The sequence below is a fragment of the Panulirus ornatus genome, chromosome 1 (genome assembly GCF_036320965.1).
Source record: "Panulirus ornatus isolate Po-2019 chromosome 1, ASM3632096v1, whole genome shotgun sequence".
In the NCBI taxonomy this organism is placed as follows: Eukaryota; Metazoa; Arthropoda; class Malacostraca; order Decapoda; family Palinuridae; genus Panulirus; species Panulirus ornatus.
Window position 1 is genome coordinate 66,265,089 of NC_092224.1, and position 19,065 is coordinate 66,284,153.

The 19,065-nt window shown below is 44.8% G+C and overlaps 1 protein-coding gene across 1 annotated transcript in view; it reads left to right on the forward strand.

Annotated features, from left to right (window-relative positions):
* The window catches only part of Mip (Myoinhibiting peptide precursor), a 342,027-nt gene that overhangs the window by 272,417 nt on the left and 50,545 nt on the right, over positions 1-19,065 (forward strand). The gene's annotated exons all lie outside the window — the stretch shown is intronic.

The following is a 19,065-nucleotide window of genomic DNA, read 5'->3' on the forward strand; positions in this document are numbered from 1 at the left end:
ACTGTGTTTTCCGTCAGCAGTGATGATCAACAGCATGGGTCCCTTCAGACAAATTCATGTAAACGTATTCGCAAAAATACCATAGCGCTTATACATCAGATAACTGGAATGATCAATAAGCTATGTTAATGGTACCTTTATGAAATTTGATACTCTTTACAGTGAAGACCAAAGGAATCCAACTCTCCTTTAAAATAGACATCGTTACAGTACTTGATCACATGATAGTAAGCAACATTGTGGTTTTGTCACAATGTCTCCCATCTATAATAAGAGGCTTTGGCCGGCGCGTGACGGTAACAGATGGCGTTAAGGGAGAACAGAAAGGCGACGAGGATAAATATTTTGATCTGAAGGGAAGAGTGGAGACAGGACTCCCGAGTTACTGTTGGTGCGAGTGTTTAAGGAAGTGCCTTTAGCAGCCCGGGCCTCCATCTCCCGTCGACAACGTAAGAGAGAGGAGGTTATGCAGGGACCGGAAGCAAATTATTTGGAGGAAGGTAAAAAGGACGAGAATTTTGGTCACAGTGACTAAACTGTTCTTGTTTTGGTATATATCTGGTGTTTCGGAGGTATGCGGGAGATTTATGCGAACCACAGAAGCGTCATCAATTAATAAAAAAAAAAATTAATCTATTGAATAACTTTATCTTCATTCACTGAAACATTTTGACAAGTTGGTATCTAACCTGCAAAGTGTATATAGATAAAAATGGAGTGGACGTCAACACAATGTTTCCCGTTTGCAACCAGTGTGATCACTCCCATCACGTAACAATATACAGGCAACTGATGTAAAACGGCATCATCAAGTTCGTTGAACACTAAACCTGTCTTACCTTTATCATTCTCAATCTCGACTAATTACTTTGAGGTTGTTCCAGTGGGAAGAAATCCTGTAATTTAACCCCAAAAGTAAACAACCAGTTGACTGGTTACGCAAGTGTGTGTGGAATTATCTATTTGTACAGTATATGGGGAGGTTCTTCTACACTCGTGGGGGCCCCATCTCTTAATATTTATATATATATATATATATATATATATATATATATATATATATATATATATATATATATATATATATATATATATGCCTTTCGAAAAACCATCGTTCACTCGTTCTGTTACACACTCGAGGCGGCCCAGTCTAGTAGACTTTCGATATTTTTCGAGAAAAATCAGTCCATTAGTCCAGTTCATCATCAACGTTTCAGCTAATGTTACTGTACATGGGTGTGTGTGTGGTGTGCGCTCGTCTGGATCACGTCAGCGAGGTGGCCTGGCCAAGACCAGACGCTCGTATCATGCATGAGCATCATCCCAGACGGACAGACAGACAGACACACACACACACACACACACACACACACACACACACACACACACACACACACACACACACACACACACACACACACACACACACACACACACCATCAATAACCTTCAGGAGTGGACTACGGCCGGCGAGGTCACCATCAACCACACCAAGACTGATGATGATGCACATCAACTCGGGTGCAGACAACATCCTGCCCCCTGGCACCACACCTAGGCTCTGACATCCTACGGGTGGTCAGAGACTTCAAACGTCTTGTTCTCGCTGCAGACGACGGTTTAAACAGGAAGAGTCATGTCAGCACTATCATCAAATCTTCCTCATACCATTTGTACCTTCTCCCTCTGTTGAAATTACTAGGCGTCCCACCAACTGAGCTCAGGAATGTCTATACCATCTTCATTCTACCTAAGCTTGCCTCCCCCAGCCTAGTCCTCTTCACTAACAGCTACACAGAAGGGCCAGCTAGAACGGGTGCAGAAAAGGGCACGCAGAATCATGCTGGGCCCTTACACCAAGAAGCCCTCATCTTGCTGAAGTTGTCCGCTATCTCGACGAAACACCACACACGGCAGTTTGGCGATGAAACGACTGCCGTAACCAGGATACGAACCTATGTGCTCGACCCTGGGCGGCCCCGTGAATGCGTCACAGTCAGGACCACTAACCGAAACACCACTAGTAGCTATCATGACTTGCCAGTTCTGTAATATTTGTAATACCTCAACTGCGTATCTTCAACCGAACCGCTGTGTAAATCCAATAAACCGTTATTCACTTATTTATCCTATCTACACACACCCACACCCACCTGATGGACGCCAGGGAACATAACGCGCCGCTGTAAAAATGCCACCTTCGTGCGATATCTCGCCAGATGCTGGTGACGTGATGGGAAATAATGTGGGGAAGGTTTTCAGCCACTGGTGACGCCCGCCTCCAGCACGTCATTGTCGGCGTCGGGGGCCACAATGGGGGCGGTCTATCGCGTCACATGATGTGTGGTCATATCAACCAGGCTTTCCTTTCAGGTCTGGACCATCCGTTGCTCTAAATCTCTGAGCATCCTGGTGTCCGCAGGCAGAACTATGGCGGTCCAGGCCCCCAGATAAACCCTTCCTTGTCAGCCATTCCTTTCCCGATTTCCCACTGGCTTGTTATCAGACAACAGCCGGCCATCATTAGCTCGTTTTCAGGAAATGTGAGTCTTCCCCAACTCAAAAATTTCACACAAGCACACAAACACAATACACACAGTGTTTATTAGCTCTGATTAATTAATGGGATCCATAATTACCATCCGCAATTCTGAGTTTCCGTGGCGGCCATAACTCATTATTCACAGTGAGGGCCTCACATGGCCGTGTGTCAAGGCTCACCCACCCCATTACTGACACTCCTCATGACTCCAACCCACAGCAGACCTGCGCATCCACACTCCGCTTGCACTGCGCCTCTCCGTAATACCCTCACCCATACGTTATTCCCTTTCCAACATGGCGGTAGTGTAAACATACCCAACACATATGACAGATCGTTCGGTCGATCAGAACGAGACAATATCCATTGGGGAAATCCTCGTCATTACCCACCATTAAGGCTAGTCAATCAGTTGGAAGTGTTGACCCTGATTATGTCTCGTGTTACTAATCATTCTTGTTGTGTGTTGCTGACCCAACGTATTAACTCTCATAACAGTATTAATGCCGTTCTGACCTTCAGTTCTAACGATGGTTCTTGTGGAGCAACGCGTCGACAGCTGCGGACCCCCCCGGAGGCCGGCCGCTTGAGCTGACGGTGATTTAACGAAGCTTACGTTCGTCAGAGGAGAGGAAACCCTAATGTTTACAGCAACACCAACAGTAGCGAGGGCTTGTTTTCGCTCCGCCTGATCCGGGATGGTCGACTCAAAGGCCATCTCTGTAGGTCCTCCGCTCTCAAGTGTTGCTGCGCCTCCAGCTGAACCCCCGCGACGTGCTCCACAACGCTGCGTCAACCCAGACTTGTACACACTTCTGGTCTTAATGTGAGAGAATTATCAGCTCTCTCTCTCTCTCTCTCTCTCTCTCTCTCTCTCTCTCTCTATATATATATATATATATATATATATATATATATATATATATATATATATATATATATATACGTGTGTGTGTGTGTGTGTGTGTGTGTGTGTGTGTGTGTGTGTGTGTGTGTGTGTGTGTGTGTGAAGTACAAGTGAAGTACAACAAAGGATACCCTGGCGGTTGGCGTCATGAGGGCCCGTTAGCCATGGTTTCAGTAAGACTCCTCAATAAAGACATTAAGAGACCCGATCAGGCCGCCGTACTGCCCAGTTTACCGTGACCACTCCCCGTCCTGTAGGGCTGGGGAGAGGCTGACAACACCCGTACATTCAATATCTAAATCTGAAAACAGACAAAAATAACACACACACACACACACACACACACACACACACACACACACACACACACACACACATATGGCTGAAACCACTAACATACCGTAACTCACAACCGTTGTAGTCATGCGGAGCCACTGCACAGGGGTAAGGGAACTCCTAACAATAAACACTAACGAGGTGATAATCAAAAACCAAAACAAGACGATACAGTAATTCCTTCCGCACACCATGATAATGGCTGCCAGCTCCGCCTTCGCCTGGTCTGCGATGTTAAGAGGTCACTTCAGGGCGTATCAACTCGTTACACAAAGTCCTTTAAGATCATTATGACCTTGGCCGTGGACTGTACACACACACACCCCTCGCGCCCGTGTCTGCTGTAGCAAAGTGCTCATCCCACGTACAGATGTCGCAATACAAGGAGGAATCCGGCCGGAGTTCCAAGAGGACCTTTTGTCGAGTGTGGCACCCACCAGATACGATAGCCTAGCTGAGCATCTCAATCCCCTCACTGTATACGTGGTACCCCACGAACATTGCTAGCCTAGCTTACTAACGAAACCTCCTCCTCCTCCTCCTCCTCCTCTGCCTCCAGTTCATGCTTGAATATAGGACGGCAGTTTGCCCCCTTCTGAGCGCTTAAGAGACGTATCCATACCAAAATATTCGGAGCCCGAGTAACCCGTCAACTGCATGACTAATATAATTTCTGGGCACGTGTAAGACGTCATCGTAAACTTTCAATTTCATCCGGCCAAAACTTCGTGACTTTCTCCCTTCAACTTTGGGCGGTTCGTTGAGAAATATATGAACAGAATAAAAGAATATTATAACTCCTGTGGCGTCTGAGCCTCAATCCACTCCTCCCTGCGTGGGTTGTCGTCAGTGATCGGGGATGACTCAAGTCCCCCGCAGTCTTCTCATGGTCTCAAGGCTTCGTCAAACTTAGTGGCTGAATTACCTAGAATAACTATTGCCTCCACCCCAAAATCAGCCACCAGCCCTAATTACCTTACACTGAGAACAGTGTGAAGCCCCTGCCCAACCCAACACGAGAGAGTTACAGGAGACGAGTCAATTATGTCGATATACAACGAAGAGACGTAGCTACGTCTCGTCGTTGTATATCAAATGACATATTTTTTTCTTGTATCTTAACAATAAAGTGATGGTCAATATAAATTGGATAACTTTATCGTCGATAAAATCTGTAAACAATTCACCTTCTTGTCCACATAAAAAGTTTATAATACGCTCGTTGCCAGTCTTGGACAATCGCATGTTTATCAAATGGCGTCCTAGCTAAGTCTCTTCGTTGTATTTCAACTAACTGATATATTTCTCTCTTGTGTCTCCCCTGATGGATGTGATAATTACACGAAAGTGCACTTGGGAACAGAGATTCTTCTGAACTGCTGAGATTTTTTTTTTTTTTTTCATCTGCAACGTAAAAGCAGATTCTCCCTCGCTACTTTGTTACGTTAGAGGTTTAGTATGTCGCTACGTTGTATAACTTTATCCTGTGTATGCTCAGGCATAGATATGATCGCCCTCCCCGACCACCGCCACCAAACACTTGCAATGTTGACTCCCCTAAGGAGAGGATCCCATCCTACCCAAGGTGAGCAGTGGAACCCACTGAATCCTGTTACTTCATCAGTTTTCAGTACATATATTTTCCCCCCCCATTACTATAACTATGTTTGCTCTCGAAGAGTCAGTTCCAAGAGTACATCCGAATGGCCGCATTCAAATCCTCTCCTACCAGCAGTCGGTGTAGATCCCTTGATTCTCAGACCTAACAACACTGCCTCTCATACCGTCCAGCTTTACCCCCACTGCTCCTGCCGGGTGTCTCGACTGGCGTGCCAGTTGGACACGTCTCGTTCATTCATGAATTCTCAAACCATCCCACTTTCCTTTTCATCGGTCACGTCCTCCTCAACACAACGATAACTTCTACCAAGAACCTCTTCCTCCTCTTCGTCCTCCTCTTCCTTGTCCTCACTCCTCTACTATTTCAAGATGATCGAGATACGACATGCGCAACAGAAGCTTCCCTCAGCCATTTACCAGTTCAGTCGTAACTCTGACTTCTAGCAGGACATCCGTGCTACTACTGTGATTACACGTCGTCCGTCTTCTTCTTTCTTCACTACTTAACCTCACCACTCTCGCTCGGTGTCTCGCTCCGTCCTCTGTCCTCAATGACGCTCGCTCCTTCACCTCCTGACCAGCTTCGGCATTCCATTCATTCGGGGAAGTTCTCCACAAACGAAAGTCAATTCACACAGTCAAACATCCTCGTGTTACGAGCATGATCCAAGATATCAAGTTACTCCACGAACCTCTCCTCTGCTTTCACTTTCCCACGTGTTATCTCACTATATTACATGATAAAAAATATAACGACTTAAAAGGTTTTGTGTCAGTCATTACATTTCCTGTTTCTTTACCGTGGTCCAGTGACTGACTGACACCCTGCTCTCGCGCGTATCATACACGACACGTCTCCCTAAGTGTCCAACTAGTCCCTGTGGTTCACATAATGTACGCTGACATAAGGAGATTCTAAACCTCTACCCTTCTTTACCAAGCTCACGATCCCATTCGAATACAGATTCAAGCTACTCTTCCTTCCTTCCTAGACCGAAGAAAAGAAGACATTTTTGCCTCACAAGCGCGTTGGGCAGCCAGCAAGGTCCTCAAGATATTTCCCCTCACCACAGAACGGTATCACTTTGTTCTGGTGAAGCCACAGCCTCGTTCGCTTACCGTCTGTTGTCCCCCCTATCAGCTTCTTTCATCCTATCGGTTCACTGCTAAACCATCGTCGTATTATCTGTCACTCGAAATATTCCCCTGCCTCTCATCAGTCATCATCTCTCAACATTCCTTATCAATGCACGAAATACTTAATTTTCTCTGTGAGTGAATGAGTGAGTGTGTGTGTGTGTGTGTGTGTGTGTGTGTGTGTGTGTGTGTGTGTGTGTGTGTGTGTGTTTAAATCTTTGTACCTTATCATCTCCTCACGTATCCACTCTCCCTCTCCTTCCACATCATCAGATGATACATTATCTCACCACTCCTTTATGATCATCTACACAATATCCCATCAAGGTGCACCTTGCTCTCTCGTTTGTCATTTTCGGTCCATACTTCGCTACCACTCACCAAAATGATAAAAAATTTCTCCCCTCACTATTAATTTCATATAATGCCCCTCTTCCGTGGTTCCTGTGTCAGATTCACTGGTCTCCGTGCACTCCGCTTCGAAGATCTGGAAAATTCCCTCCTAACTTCCCATTTTCACTTTGGTGTACAACCACAGACATGTATTCTTCATCCATCATCCGACACTGTATAACCGAAAAGCATTTATGATGAGCAACATCACGTATCTCCTCCACGTCAGAGCAAAGCGATACAACATCTGTACGTGACAGAACATTTCTAAATCTCTCTCTCTCTCTCTCTCTCTCTCTCTCTCTCTCTCTCTCTCTCTCTCTCTCTCTCTCTCTCTCTCTCTCTCTCTCTACCATACCCAATTAGCTCAAGCTTCTCCCACATATTACTAAAAGTCCCATCACCACAAAGCTTTTATAAAAGTTGGCTCATCTGTCACCCAGGCATCAATAACCTCCTCTCGTGTGGCACACACTTCTGCTACACTGTTTCAGGATCGTCTTATCTTCTCTCCTCCATACTTATTCTTCCCTAAATGCCATTCATCGGATTATTAGGAGTACGGTAGCGAAAGGAGACACAGGGAGGCTTTGGGAATTTTGTCCTTGACACGTGTTTCGACCTTTCAGTCTTGCTCAGGTGAATTCCTCTGAGGAAGATGAGAAGGTCAAAGACACGTGTCAGGAATAAAATGCCCAACACTTCCTTGCGTTTCCTTTGCTTCCTTCTTCTCGTTACTGTCGCACGTTAACCACATATGATTGACTAGCGTAACTGTTATCTGCTGCCAACTTCACAACATTTCACAAAGGTCTTTCTCGTCCCCATCCCATATTCTTTCCAATAATAGTACACGTGTCTATCCATTTCAGTGACAGATCTATCCTCACCCACGCCAACCATGCTTGCATAACTCCTGTCATTCGTCCCTCATCATTCAATCTTCTATATAGGTTCGTTTAGCCTATCCATAATCCCTTTTTCTATAAAAACATGGACCCTTGAAACCTGCCTTTTTCCTGAAAGAAAAAGAACTTTTGTGTTGTCGTATCTCCCATCGAGCCATACAAAATGCCACTTATCACCGTACACCTGGGAGGGTACATGGACACATCAAGACGGAGAAATTCTCGCACCTGGTCTGCTTCAACCAGACCACCTTCCTCCACCTCCTCCCTGCTTCAACCAGACCGCATTGGTCGCCTTCCTCCACCTCCTCCCTGCTTCAACCAGACCGCACTGGTCGCCTTCCTCCACCTCCTTCCTGCTTCAACCAGACCGCACAGGTCGCCTTCCTCCACCTCCTCCCTGCTTCAACCAGACCGCACTGGTCGCCTTCCTCCACCTCCTTCCTGCTTCAACCAGACCGCACAGGTCGCCTTCCTCCACCTCGTCCCTGCTTCAACCAGACCGCACTGGTCGCCTTCCTCCACCTCCTCCCTCATTCGGCTGTGGATATTTCATTCCTCAGATGTGTCTGTGGCTCCAGGGATACCCGGTGTTCTTAGCACGGCATGTGACACAAAGAATGCATACCTGGAAAGATTATAAATCAGCGCCCGCGTCCCTGGCTTACCGCACCATGAGCCTCATGTCTCGCACATACGTTAGAGGTCGCGGCCACCGACAAGGGTCATATGTTATGCTATTCGTAATGGTGATGCCAGTGGCAGCTCGACCACACCTGGGTCCGTCAAGGAGATTTTCCACGAACGCGCCACACAGGCGCGTGCTTCACGCTCAGTTAAGCTTCGGCGTGGTGTTCAAGCCGAGTTAGAGTGATCACACGGAGCCCCTCATAACCCACGCGTCCGTTACGTAAGCAGGAACTGAGGAAGACCATTATCAACTCGTATCATATTGTATCTGCCATGACTCAAAACATGTCATGGTAATGATCACCTATTCTCTACCAAACGTCTTGATCGCACATCCAAATTCCACGGCAGGTGGAGCTGATGCGGACGTAGCGAGTGACAGGAATCTAGCCTGTCTGCGTCTGTCTGTTACACCTATGGAGAGTCATGTTCACTCTTAAGGCACGAGAAACATCCCGCCGCAGATATCAAATGGTGACGTGCGAGGTTTCGCTCCTCGGCTGGGTTAACCTGCGGTGAACAGTCGTCATATCTCTCCGCTTCGGAATCATCGAGGCAACATTACCTGGGACAGTTTCGTTAACCAACGTCACGTGACGCGCGAGGTAGACGATGGGAAGAGCCAGAGAGCTTGGTGCCCCGGCTATGCTCGCACCTGTTACTGTGGTGGTGTTAGCTCCTCTCTCTCTCTCTCTCTCTCTCTCTCTCTCTCTCTCTCTCTCTCTCTCTCTCTCTCTCTCTCTCTCTCTCTCTCCGTGTATGCCCGTCTTCTTCACCCCACATCTGTTCCATAGCCATCTTTCTCACTCGCCACCACCGCCACGGAGTACCCATCATTTTATCCCCACCCTCTACCGTCATCTCACCTCACATCACCTCGCTTAATCCACCGTCCACCTCACTCCACCCCATCACCCGACATACCCACCGTGGTCACCCTCCGCACCTCACACACTGTCACCCTCACCACGTTAAGCCAAGCCTCGAGCCCCCCACGATATACCCCCGCAACGTCTGAGTAATGGCTAACGACATGATCATGTAGAGGCCATTCGCCCGACATACAGAGCTCATCTGGTCACGGATCAATATCTATCTGTTTTTCCCCACACACTAGCATGCACCTTTCTGATCGCCCCCTGGTGCGGCCTGAGAAAGGGAGAATTTCGTCTCGCGAGAATAACACAATCAGGAGACGCGTCACTAAAAACGGTGATAAACACGGTTCTTTGCCACTTCGGTCCGTAAGGTTTACGACCCGGTATCTTAACCGGGACTATTGGTCTTGGGAGTCTAAGCATTTCTTGTTATCCTTCACACTCTCTTGCCACACGCTTCCCGTATTTTGACCCTCGGTGTGGTCTGGATTCAGCTGGTCGTTTGATGTGGTGTTGATACTTGAGTCTGTCTGTCTGTCTGTTTTTGACTGCATAAACACACAATCATTTATAAATCTATTTTGTACCTAATGCTATCGTCGTCTCAATCTGTGCGTTTATCTGCTATTCTCTTTTTCCTGTTTTGGTAAATAAGCAAGTCTGAATCTATGCATACATATATTCTACCCTTCCAGTGTAAACCACTTCACAGGTCTGCAGTTATCTGTCCCTCTGGCATAACACCTTTTCATAATATCAATATTTCCTGTGGTTATGGATTGCCCTATGTATATATCTATAGAAATTGTTGATATCTATACACAATACACTGATGATTCTAATATATATATATATATATATATATATATATATATATATATATATATATATATATATATATATATATATATATCCCTGGGGATTGGGGAGAAAGAATACTTCCCACGTATTCCCTGCGTGTCGTAGAAGGCGACTAAAAGGGGAGGGAGCGGGGGGCTGGAAATCCTCCCCTCTCACTTTTTTTTTAATTTTCCAAAAGAGAAGGGGAACAGAGAAGGGGCCCAGGTGAGGATATTCCCTCAAGGGCCCAGTCCTCTGTTCTCAACGCTACCTCGCTAATGCGGGAAATGGCGAATAGTATGAAAGAAAAAAGAAATATATATATATATATATATATATATATATATATATATATATATATATATATATATATATATATATATATATATATATAACAGGGCAGAGAGCGTTATATTTCACTGCTGGAAATACAACGTAAAGAATCCAACATCTGGGTGAACTTCATTCTCGATTTCTCGCTAAAAGTTTATGACGTTATGACAAGAGACACGGTAAGGGTGGGAGGAGTTGAGGACCCAGGTGTTGTACGCAGATGATACCGCGCTGAGCGGCGAGACTGCGAGAGGCGAGATATTCCGAGGAAATTCGAAAGACTGTGAAAGCTATGGAATCTGGTTGTGAACGATGATGAGAGAATAAAGACGAACAATTCTATATGAGAAGGACGATCATGAGTGAGGAACAGTTTGGACGGTGCGAGTTCCAAATTTTCAGTGAAGAAGGTGGATGTGATAATGTTGTAAGCGTCTGCTGACTGACTGTTAATGCTGAGCGTGAGTCTGTAGGCTGCGGAGGAGCTTGCTGGAAGGAATGGCTCGGCAAGAAAGCATAAATACTGGCGATGAATTTCTTAAAAGATTTGGGAGTAATGCCAGAACAAGAGACAGGATGAGGAGTAGGGATGAGAGACGATAATACGGTACAGAGAAGGGAGAGAGTGAAATAAAGGTAAAGAAAGTGTTCATACATGGGCAAGAAAGACCTGAAAGGATGGCATAGAAAGTACATGCAAGCGAGAGATGAGGGACGGGACGGGAGGAGAGAATGCAGTACCACACACGGGTGCGGGTATGATGGAATGGGAGGACCGAGGGAAGACATGCAAGGGTAGGTGGGAACACGGTGGGGTAGAGCGTATGAGGATCATCCACCCGATGTTGGTGGAGGACGACCGATCAAACACGCTCATAACCACCTACGTACTGTGGACAGCCGCCGAGGCTCTCTGCTGCAGCAGGGAGGTGCGCGATACAACAGGTGAAAAATGACTGAGAATCATCCGTTGTTTTCACCGCATTTGTTGTTGAGTTTCAGCCGGTGAAATATTCATCCTGGCCATTGCCGCGCCCGTGGTCTGGCTGCCTGCGGATTGTTCTAGCCGCGACGCATAATTCTCAGGGTACAAAACCTAAAGATCAACTATACGGGAAGAAGACCGCGTATCACAAGCCCAAGTTAAGAAGAGTCGATCAAAAGGAGTCAAGCGAAGGGGATATCATATGCGCTCTAAACCCAACCTCGGGACGGGACAAGACAGTGTGGGGATACTTAACACAGACACCCGATCATGAGCGATACTGCTCACACAAGGAGACACAAGCATCTACTACACCACGATGACTGGGTCTATCCACCGCTCGCGGGTCCTGATGTACGAGATGTGCAGATTCACAGAGAAATGAAGCGAGTGCACCAAGCCACTGCCGATTTAAAGGTGTACAACAATCATTACTACTGAAAGACATAACACTACGGAGTTCATGGAGGTTACTGGAGAACGAAAAAAATTATCTAGATAGCCATTCAGTAGCTGATAATCAACATCTATGGCAAAAGGATTCACGACCTGAATAAGAGTTAAAGAGAATCAGACAATCTTTAAAGGCTACACGAGAGCTCTTAGTAGTCACGGAGGAGAGACCTGTCCCGGGTTAAAACATGCAGGATTGTTATATCTTTAAAGTCTCAGCATCATAATGTTCTACGGGTCATCAAGTGATTATGGTAAGCCATGTTACCTGTTGAACTATACAGTGACAACGGACGACTCCATCTTGCAAGAGTCTTGTTAATACAAGGGTCAGGCGTCTCACGGAGGCATAGAAACCTGTCCGCCAAAAAAGGAACTTTCAAGTAACGAAAGCAAACCCAGATTCAACGAGTCGAGCTCTTTACAAACAAACGCTGTCTTAATCTAAGTGGTAAGTGCAGATATGATGTGCTATAATTATACTAGGTCTACAAGGGAGGAATTCAAATTATATTACACTATGTCTACAAGGGAGGAATTCAAATTACATTATACTGTCTACAAGGGAGGAATTCAAATTACATTACACTATGTCTACAAGGGAGGAATTCAAATTACATTATACTATGTCTACAAGGGATGAATTCAAATTACATTACACTATGCCTACAAGGGGGGAATTCAAATTACATTACACTATGTCTACAAGGGATGAATTCAAATTACATTACACTATGTCTACAAGGGGGAATTCAAATTACATTACACTATGTCTACAAGGGGGGAATTCAAATTACATTACACTATGTCTACAAGGGATGAATTCAAATTACATTACACTATGTCTACAAGGGGGAATTCAAATACGGGAGAAGTGGGTGTAACTGTGTAAACACACTAGTTGCTCATCCCACACCATGACAGCTGCAGAGGCGAGTTACTTGCGGTAAACATATCGGCATATTGGGGGGTGGGGGGGGAGGAATTAGACGACGAAAACCATTTCCCAATTGGATTAAGTCATTGAAAAAGTAATAGAGATACCTTTTAAGAAAACGGCGTGTGTGCGCGAGATCGGAGACGGACCATAATGAAAATGGATTCCCAATATGTTGTTGTCATAAAGATTTGCAGGAAGGTGGACCTTATTGGAGGATAGTGATCTTCCCAGCAGTAAAGTAGCCATCTTAGCAACATCGTCAACACTAACTCTACCGCTTGTATGTATGTTGCCAGCACACAAGTGTACTGCTGTGTTGCCAGCACACAAGTGTACTGCTGTGTTGCCAGCACACAAGTGTACTGCGGTGTTGCCAGCACACAAGTGTAATGCTGTGTTGCCAGCACACAAGTGTACTGCTGTGTTGCCAGCACACAAGTGTACTGCTGTGTTGCCAGCACACAAGTGTACTGCTGTGTTGCCAGCACACAAGTGTACTGCTGTGTTGCCAGTACACAAGTGTACTGCTGTGTTGCCAGCACACAAGTGTGCTGCGGTGTTGCCAGCACACAAGTGTACTGCTGTGTTGCCAGCACACAAGTGTACTGCGGTGTTGCCAGCACACAAGTGTACTGCTGTGTTGCCAGCACACAAGTGTACTGCGGTGTTGCCAGCACACAAGTGTACTGCTGTGTTGCCAGCACACAAGTGTACTGCGGTGTTGCCAGCACACAAGTGTACTGCGGTGTTGCCAGCACACAAGTGTACTGCTGTGTTGCCAGCACACAAGTGAACAGCAGCATCACCGATACACAGTGGACTTCAGTGTTACCAATAGCACATTTAAAAACTATAGGGTAGACTATCTTACGATTCATCTAAACCTAATTGTTATGTTTCTCCCGGAACTGCAGGGAGATGGGGAAAAAAAAATTCCGTTCTCATTAGAAGTGGGACGATTGATCAAGGGATAGTGCAATATTTCCATTGGTAATGAGAGCAACTTGTCTATACACATCAAGTAGGACACACAGCGAAGCAAATTAGCAGGGCAGGAAATAGGTCAACGGTAACAAACACAGTTGTGATGTCTACCTCCTTCCTTACACCGCTAAGCTTTAGAACTCACGGCTTCCCTAACAACTATAACTCGTCTCTTTTTTCCCCCACTTCTAAAACTCTTATATCATCATTCTTGTTCTCTCTTTACTTCTCTATCATTCTAGTTATAACTGGTATCATATACGGTCAGGCCACAGCGAGGAATTACCCGCGTAAGCAAAGACTTCGACAGGAGAGATAAGGAAAGAAGATCAACAGAGACCAGCTCCACAGAGATCCCCTGATGGTATTACAAATGCCTACGACTCTCTTAAGTCCTTATATATATATATATATTCCCTCAGTAGGTACAGCCATCCCATGATTATAATGGACTGGCTGGACGCTGGTTTTCTGCTCGAGGTACCGAACAGAATGGGTGGTGACGAAGGCGGTGGTCTCCACACACACACACAGAGCCCTCCCCCGCCCTGCATGAAGGAAGTCCTGTGGAAGAATGTGTAACCTCAGGAGCGGAGCCCCGACCTGGACACCCATTGTCCTGATGTGTCTTTGGTGTTCTAAATGGAGCCCATTTACTAACGATATATATATATATATATATATATATATATATATATATATATATATATATATATATATATATATATATATATATATTATTCCAGGACCTATCTCAAGGCTCCTGAGGCCTAAGGCTACTCTACTTCCAGTAGCAGGGACATGTACACCCCTTTAGAGTGAGAAGCTCTTTGACGAGCCTCGCGAAAGGTGACTCTACATTCACGGTGTAACCTCGGCAGGCGGAGCACAATGAACGCAACTCAGTCAATCCAGTGTTGGATCACTCTACTCTCTCTCTCTCTCTCTCTCTCTCTCTCTCTCTCTCTCTCTCTCTCTCTCTCTCTCTCTCATGGCACAGCTTCACAACAGACCAGAGTCTCCTCTTCCAATCGCTCGATCTCTGAGCCTCCTCCGCCATTCGTTCAACCTCTACTAAGTCACTCCCTGGGATCTGCAGTTCACCAGAGCAAAATACCACCTCGGGCGGTCCTAAGGAAAAACAAATCAGGTCCTCCCAACATGTATCATATGCCAACAAGTGGCACCTTTTTTTTTTCGTCCAGACCCCCGAAGCCTGGGATATGAGATTTCTGGCTTCAGCGAACACAAAGGTGCCCTTTAAATTTCTCTGACCCCTCCAGAGGAAGAGGAGTCTACCAGTGATATGAGCACCCGCAGTGCTTTCCTGGTAGCTCAAAAAAGCAGAGGCCCAGTTCGGGGTAGAGTTGAGTTCGCCCTCAACACCAGTGGGTGATGTCAGGGTTCCACAGGTTAAGTAATGAGGAAGGTGTGTGTGTGTGTATGAGCGCGCGCGCGTTACGGAGAGAGTTTTACACTCATGACTCCCCGTCTCTATCGCATGCGTAAACTTCGCTACCATATAAAGTTTAGTCCACATTGTTATCCACGATGAAACATGGAATGAAGAAATATGAAAGAAAAGTAGGAAGAATAAACTCTGTGAAGAAAGCAAGAAGACTTTCCTCAATTTCATGTAAAAATGTTCAAACCTTCTTCTTTCGTAATGTCCTGACGTCATCTATCGATAATACATAAATGTTAAACAGCTACACGCAGCTAAATCTCATATACACAGCTCTCGGGAGAGAATTTGATATAAATACGCTATACGAATATTTTTTTTAGGGTTTCTTTACCATTTCACAATGCAGAAATACTACTGTGTTACAAAACAGCAACACAAAAGAGCTCGTAATTATTTGTATCGCAATTACGTACCGTGAAGCAGTAGAAACACTCGAGTGTGAATTACATTAACAAGTCATTATATTTACTAGAGATCATGTATCATTATCTGTCTGATATGCGATGAATGGCTTCTTTATCTGATGTTACTGATAACTGTTGACAATGATCGCAAAATTGTGGCTGTACAACCTGACACTCGTCTAATGCTTCTCGCTATAAAAACTAAAATATGTCGTAGTATTACACTTCATAATATACTAGGCACGGGCAACCGTATACCCTAATCAAGGCCATATATATATACACCCAAGCCTTAGCCAGGTATCCAGTTTAGCAACCAACCCCTAGGGGAGGATGAACAGCTGGACTTACTGTGGCCCTGCAAAACCAGGATCGGAACCCATGAACTCGACCCAGAGCGGCCCGGCAATGTATGGCGTAGAGTTAATCGGATTTCCCTTATAACGTTACGAAGCATGGCCATTCGTTTTCTGCCTCTGGAATTAATGGTATGAGAAAAATAAATGTCAAGCTCGATCAAAAATTAGCATAACTGCATACATTTTCGCTTTAAATACAGCGCTGTCCAGACTGACCTCATTTTTCTCTCTCTATTTTTCGAGAGGCAGACACAGCCTGTATGAACACCACGAGAGTTCAACAACTGCCACACCGTAATGCTAACGACGTCAGCTAAAGCTTTTTAACGAGGCTTTGTGGGACTTGAGGAAACGTTCCTGGTGTCGAGGGCGATAATCTTAACAGTCTAGGGGCTTGGGTCGTCCCTCAGATCCCGGACGGAGTCGGAGTGAGGTGCAATGAGCTGGACACTTGCTCGGTGGGTGAGAGCACGCCAGTCCTGCATCCTCTGATCAAGGATGTTCCCTACCTGGCTCCATGTGCTGGCTGTCTGGCCTACGTCGTATCTTCTACTCCCCTTCCACATAGTAAACGGCCAGATCCTGTCAGCACATTCCCTCATTTCCTGACACCACCGCTTCTCCTTAGGTCCCTCACGCACTGCCTCCCTTAGTGACTTCGTGCATATTTTTGGTCGCTTCGAGACTAGAGATTCCTTTGCCCCCACGACCCTAGACTAGAGATAGTATCATTACTGCCAATATGTATGTATGTGTGACGTATGGTGCGGACTGTGGCGTAATGGCTTTTGATTCGACGTTAAACATATGAGACATATTCATCTAGGCTCCTGCAGTCCAAGACTGCGCCACTCCCAGTACCAGGGAAGTGAAGACTCCTTGAAAGTGAGATGTTTGATGAGACTGTACGCCCAGTGAAACTGCCTTGTCAAAGGTGACTTTTCCCCCGCGGTGTAACCTCAAGCAACAGTAGCCCAGTAACACTTAAACATACTTTACCAAATGGCGTCCTAGCTTCGCCTCTTCGATGTATATCAACTGACTGTTATATTTCTCTCTTGTATCTCCCCTGATGATGTGATTATTACACGAAAGTGAACTTAGGAGCTTATCGTGTTTTATTTCCCCCGTGGACTCATAGGAATATATATATATATATATATATATATATATATATATATATATATATATATATATATATATATATATATATATATATATATATGCGTACATATGGACGTGCATATCCCAGTAAATATTCTGTCCCGTGGAGGTCGACCTTTCATGGCCTCGTCGAAGCAGCAATTCCGTTAAATATCACACTTTTCCGTCGCTGCAAATAGAAAAAAAAAATAAATATATATAATGAAAATTTATTATTTGAGAAATAGCAACCTCCACGCCAGCAAAGTTAGGCTCGTACGTAACCTGGGAATGAGGAGAAAATATGTGAACTGCATTTAACAGGCCGGGAAAAATACTTGACATTACTGTATAGTTTTATACCTTTACAACATCAAGGATGGGTGGTGCTGTGTACATGTGTGTGTATATATATATATATATATATATATATATATATATATATATATATATATATATATATATATATATATATATACCTTTCTTACCAAAGGGAAATGAATAACGATAAGTTCGCGAGTGCACATCACATCATCAGGAGGTGGGGGGGATACAAGAAAGAAATGCAACAGTCAGTAGACATACAACGAAGAGACGTAGTTAGGACGCCATTTGATGTGTATTATATATATATATATATATATATATATATATATATATATATATATATATATATATATATATATATATATATATATATCTGCGACATGGAAGTTAGGCTTGACCAAGTTATATCATTGTCATCGGATGGAAAAGACTGCGGTTGTCGCGGACCCTCCCGCCCCAAGAGGAGCCCACCTTAAGTGGACCCTGCTCCAGCGTGGAGCACAGCCCTAACGAAGATATCGAGTTATTCGTTGATGGGAAAAGGATCCGGGCACGGTAGAATGTGGGAGGTGGTGTGGAGGGGTCTTGGGAGTGTGGTGACGAAGGGGAAGCTATAGGGAAAGACAAGGAAAGGAGTCGAGCGCCTTTTTTTTTTTTTTTTCAAACAGTAGACAAAAGATTGTTTTCGCGCGAGGAACTTGTGTGATTTCATTACATAACGTATCTTAAAGTATGCCTTAAGGAAGAAAAAAATTACTTCGATTCCATATTGCTGAACATCCTCTTTAAAATCTGTTGACATCATGAAAGTAAACCCCCTCCACACACACACACACACACACACACACACACACACACACACACACACACACACACATATATATATATATATATATATATATATATATATATATATATATATATATATGTGACCTCGGAATTACCGGTATTGGTGAGGCTCAAGCAATATCCAAACCACTTAGCTCTACGGAAAAATTCGAGGCAAACAAACTAGTTCACCTTTATTCCTGTGAAGCTGATGATGGTTGCGGGGTCATCCTTTATACGAAGGTAAAGAGCAAGATTAATCCAATTAAGATCCGGTACAAAGCGGAACGCAATATACGAAGAGTCCCAAAACAACTGCAGACTGGAAAGGAGATCAGATCTGACAAGGTGCGTTTCAGATCCAGGGCGATGTTCACTTGCGTACACTGACTTGGTACGTTAAGGAGCAACCCTGGTTTATATCACTGAAAGATTCATATTACGACTTATTTAAGTTCCTATCATCTTTTTTTCTTTCTATTCTTTAAAAATATATGGTTAGAGAGAGCATGCTTGGTACTGAAGGGCAGATGTTAAGCCGAATAATGTAATATAAAAAGATTACAAGTAACGAAGGATAAAGTATATAA